The following is a 5,918-nucleotide window of genomic DNA, read 5'->3' as shown; positions in this document are numbered from 1 at the left end:
TTTCTGTCTTTTCAAAATGTACCACTAGTAGCTGGATGATTTTTCTTTGGATGACATTAACTCTACTAGTATTCTAGCCTTTGCAATATACATGCAGGAAATGAATGGGAAAAATCAGGAGTGAGAAGAGTGATCCTCTGAACTGAAATAGCATTCTTCCTGATATAGAGGATGGTGGATTTTATCTTATTTTTGGTTAGTAATACTTAAATCAATGGACAGAAAGGATTATATAGGCAAAGAGACTGAATCTCTACTTCCAAGTGAAGTGGAAATTAATTTTGAGTTTACGTGATTTTCTGCTCCAAACATTGCCATCTTGATAAATTTCTGTGCCATTTCATAGTACTGATTGCTTACTAACATAAAAGACTGACCCAGTAACTAAGGTTGACATTTTTTGTTTATGGTTTTTTTACACTCTAATAAAGCCATTTTGACATATAAGTCACTTGGAAAATTTGAGGAAGGAAAAAGCCACCAAATTAACTTAGCATATTCTCCTCCAGTAAACTTAGTCATATATATTTCCATGCAATCTGTATAAATTTATATATTACTTCACATGTATCTAAATCTATATGTACTTGTGGATTTTTTTTTGAGAGAGATTAGCCCTGAGCTAACATTTGCTGCCAATCTCCTTTTTTTTTTGCTGAGGAAGACTGGCCCTGAGCTAACATCTGTGCCCATCTTCCTCTACTTTATTTGTGGGATGTCTGCCACAGCGTGGCTTGACAAGTGGTGCATAGGTCCACACCTGGGTTCCAAACTGGCAAACCCTGGGCCGCCAAAGTGGAGTGTGTGAACTTAACTGCTGCACCACCAGGCTGGCCCCTGGATTGTTTCTTAAAAAGCTTTATCTACAGCATACCAAAGCTGAAAGGGTTGGAAGTTTATCAGTTAGCTTTTGCTGTGTAACAAACCCCTCCAAAACTCAGTAAACAGCAAGGATGTTCTGCAGGTTGGTTGGTCTAGCCTGAGCTTGACTGGGTTTGGCTCCAAGCTGAAGGTTGGATCCAGGTGTGCTTCACATGTCTGGGACCGGCAGGCTGGCTGGGACATGTTTTACTCATGGCGATGACAGAAGTACTGAATGCAAGAGGACAAACCCAGATGCACATTTCAAGTCTTTGCTTGTATCACATCTAGTCACATGCCATTGGCGAAACTGAGTCATAGGGCCACGCCCCATATCCAGGCTGTAGGAAATGGACTTGACTGCTGGCTCGGAGGGACTGCAAAGTCACATGGCGAAGTTCACAGGAAGAGGGAGCAGAGAAGCACTGAAAACAATAATGCGCAAAGGAAGAGAGTTGGCAACAAAGGACCAGCCTCTGATGTTGTCCTGACACAGTTCTCAGAACCCAACAGGACTAAGAATTAAAGGAATTATCTCAGGAAAGAGAAACGGCTGGTACTCCTACTGTGAAAGACAAAATTCCTCAGACTGAACGAGATTAGACTATGCTTAGAAGAAGGATCTCGACAACGCTTTTAAAAAGATCACCGTCCGCCATTGTCTTATTCATGTAGTTTTCTCGACCTATCCTAGTATTTCTGTGGAATAAAGACAATTTATTTTGTCGTTATTTTCATTGTCGCTCTGTAAGCTAGAATTGTTCAGAGATTGTACGTACAAGATTCATAATGTGCTGTGACCAATATTTTTCAACAATAGCTAAAATAATCGTCATGTTCTTCACATGCATTCTTTCATTTTAATCTTCACAGCAACCCTATGAAGTAGGAATTGTTTATTATTCCTATTTCACAGATGAAGAAATTGAGTCCGGGGTGAGTACCCTGCTACAGGTCACAGCTAACAGAGCCGGGATTTGAAGCTGATTAGTCTCATTTAGCACTCACATGCTTAACAGGACACGTGTGGATCCTTGCCAACCCTCCCCTCCCAAGACATTGCCATGCTATTGTTCCGGCCCAGTTTGGCACATGAAGTCACTGTAGCCAAATTGATATCATGAAATACACTTGCTTTAAAAGAAAAGAAATTCCGCATCTATATTACATTTTTGTGTGTGTTGTAATATAGAAAATCGCCTATCTAGATTGCTTTTGAGCGCTAGATCCTGAGGATTTGGCTTGCTTGTTAGCAGAAGAATGCATTTTACGAAACAAGTGTGGATTTTTGATCACTCCGAGCTCTCCTATTTACTGGGCCATTATTTTCACGGGCCTCTTTGACTTCTCACACCAGTGTGGCCGGGACCTGCCATGCCCACAGGGGACCAGCAGCCTGCAGTCTTGCTCCCAGTGACCTGCCATTCCCACCTGGCAGCTCCCAGCCCTGCGGCCCCTTGCTTCCCTGTGGACCCATGAGGAACGTACAGGTGGCTCTTCATGTCGTTAAACTGCTGTTTAAAAGCTTTCATTTGTTTTGTCCTTGATTCTCCCTGTTCCGCATACCTTTCTGAGACCTGGTGTTAGCTCAGCACTCGGGACAACATTTGAAGAAACTCCCCAGAATTCAAATCCACAAGGAACCTCTTTCTGCATCTGAATTTCTCTCTTCCACTTTCAATCTCGTCCTTTGCTCATCGATCTGAACAGAAAGAATCTCTGCACTTCTAAATGTGTTCAACAGTCATTTGAGTGATTCTCATTTCCATTTGTTTTAAGCTGTACAAATTAATTCCTTTAAAAAGGGTATTCTCAAGAAAAATACTTTTGATATGAACTGGAACAGCCTTTGAACTCAAGAGTGCTTTCATGTGACCCACAAGTCAACAGTTATTCCTTCCGCTAGCAGGTACTTTTTGCTTGACAAGAGTGGAGTACTTTTGGGGGTGCTTTGGGGATGGCTAATGGAAATAGGAGGGTGATCAAGCCCCCTAGGAGGGGTGAGATTCAAATTACTTTTATAACTGAGATGGCACAAGCACTGACCAATCAGGATGGACACGGGTCGTGAACAGTCCTCGTGTCCGTGTTGGTATCACCCCAACACCAGACGCGCCCAGCTCCCTCCGGCACCAGCACCTGAACACAGCTCCATCACCCCAGCTCTAGCTAGAAACTCCTATTAGGTGCTTTTGTAAATATAATCTACTGTCAAAAGGAAAAGATTTGTCACTATTTAAGAGATGCAGTTTCCAAAGGCAATTTCAAAAGAAGGTTTTCAAAGAGATTCTGAGCAATGACTGGAATAAGTTATACCTTCTTAAAAGTGTGCTGCTGGTTGAGAACATAAAAATTCTGGCATATTTATTCAAAGACGAATATTGTTATTGTATCATACTTCCTGGTGATTGATATACTTAGTAGTGGCTTCCAAGAAGTGACTATTATTTTGATGAAATGTCACGTGAGGTGACAGATGTCTGACTTATTTGGAGAAATTTAAACCTAGAGAGAAGAGATTATTGTTAGATTAGAGCAGTACGTGTAGAATTATCACAGTGCAAAAGTGGGATTTGGAAAGAGAAACCAGCTATCCCAGTTTGACAACCAGTGGTCAGGGGACAACCCATGCTGCCTGCTGTCAGAGTGTAGGTTGCAAGACTGATGGAGCACATGGGAGGAGAAACAAGAGCCCCACACAACTGGGAAGAGCTCAGCTGTAACTGCGTGCTGCTTCTGCTCTCAGGCTTGCCCTATCCTTTTCATAGTGAATTTGCAAATAAAGAGTTCTCTGGAAACACAGCCAAGTAAAGAAGGCATGGGAAATGAGGGGTCGGTTCTGGAGTTTGGGAATACAATACAGTCCCAAGGAGATGACACCATTTTGTAGCAACTTATCTTAACTTTACATAAAAAGGAAATGTAAAAATGCGATTTGTTCTAAAATGCCCAATAACAGGGGATAAGTTGAATGATTATAGCATATCTACAGTATAGAATATTAATCAGGCATTAAAAACCACATTTCACCAAAGCAATACTATATACTGTTCTATACATATATTATATGTAAAAAGTCTAAAATCTGCAACGGAATGACAAATGCCAAATTCAAATTGAGGTGTGACTTCTGGAGAAAGAGGAGGGAAAATGGGTTGGAGGATTATGCAAATGGAGTTTATTAATCTGTAATGTTTATTTCTTCAGCTAGGTTCTGGGTCCATGAGAGTTCATTATATGAGTTTCTATGCTTTTTGTGTGCTTGAATTATTTTGGAATTTAAAAAATCATGTTTTTAAACACTGATTGCGTGACCTGGTCATGATAACATATTAAATGAAGAAATCAATCATGATATAAAATATATACACAATATGATCTCAATTTTGTTTTATAAAATAATATATATAGTATACATATATATGTATATCCATGCACACACAGAATATGAATAGAAGAAAATAAAAGAGGCTATCTCTGGTGATTTTTATTTTCTTAATTATATTTTTTTGCATTATCTTAATGTTTCATAATAATACATCTTTTATAATCTAAAAAGTGGTCTGTTAGGGGGCTGGCCCCGTGGCCGAGTGGTTAAGTTTGCGCGCTCCGCTGCAGGCGGCCCAGTGTTTCATTAGTTCGAATCCTGGGCGCGGACATGGCACTGCTCATCAGACCACGCTGAGGCAGCATCCCACATGCCACAACTAGAAGAACCCACAATGAAGAATACACAACTATGTACCGGGGGGCTTTGGGGAGAAAAAGGAAAAAATAAAATCTTTAAAAAAAAAAAAAAATGTGGTCTGTTAGGGGCCAGCCCAGTGGCATAGTGGTTAAGTTCGCACGCTCTGCTTTGGTGGCCCAGGATTCGAGGGTTCGGATCCCAGGCACAAACCTGCACACTGTTCAGCGTCCCACATGTGGAGTAGAGGAAGATTGGTATGGATGTTGGCTCAGGGACAATCTTCCTCAAGCAAAAAAAGAGGGGGGCCGGCCCAGTGGTGTGGCAGTTATGTGTGCACGTTCCACTTTGGCGGCCAGGGATCCGCCGGTTCAGATCCCCACTGCAGACATGGCACCGCTTAGCATGCCATGCTGTGGTAGGCATCCCACATATAAACTAGAGGAAGATGGGCACAGATGTTAGCTCAGGGCTGGCCTTCCTCAGAAAAAAGTGGAGGATTGGCAGCAGTTAGCTCAGGGCTAATCTTCCTCAAAAAAAAAAAAAAAAAAGAGGAAGGTTGGCAACAGATGTTAGCTCAAGGCCAATCTTTCTCACCAGGTATGTTAAAATATTATGGTCTCTACTGTAAGGAGTTGGGGCCAGACATAATGACATGGAGCTGAGTGTCACGCTCCCTCCTCACTACCCTCACCAGTGCTTCTGCCCCAGAGGTGACACAGTTTTGTGCACATCCATCCAGTCCCTTTCTATACATTTTTTTGGGTATATATGTATATGTATATATAGCTCTCTTGTATTTAGATAAATGTGATCGTACTATATACATCTTGTTTTATAACTTCCGTTTTTCATTTTATACAGCGTCTTGGAAGATTTTGAAATATCAATATATATAAGTTTACCTCATATTTTTAATTAATAAATTAAAAAAATTAATTTTATTCACTTAATCTCATTTATTTTAATAGCTGCATAGTATTTATAATATGTAAAAATAAATATATATTTATAACATAGCTGTATCATAATTCATTTCACTATATCCCTAATGATGGATATTAAGCCATTTCCTAACTTTTTATATTATAAACAATATTTCAGTGACTATCATTGGCTTTATGTGTACAAACAGGAATTTTTGTGAGAAAGATTCCTGGAGACGGAGTCTCCAGGTTAGAGGGCACACACACACGCAATAGTGACAAACACCGCCAAACTGCTCCTGAAGGATGCATCACATACTCCCCCATACGTGTGAGCCCTGTTTCCTCAGCGCCTCGTATTTCACTAGCATCATACCATGAAAGACACAGCAAGCTTATCAGGAACATTTGACAGATTTCTTGAATGAGCATGTATTCCTTTTATA

This window comes from Equus caballus, chromosome 4, assembly GCF_041296265.1.
Source record: "Equus caballus isolate H_3958 breed thoroughbred chromosome 4, TB-T2T, whole genome shotgun sequence".
Classification (NCBI taxonomy): Eukaryota; Metazoa; Chordata; class Mammalia; order Perissodactyla; family Equidae; genus Equus; species Equus caballus.
The sequence above is the reverse complement of the archived record's forward strand: the minus strand, read 5'-3'. Positions refer to the sequence as shown.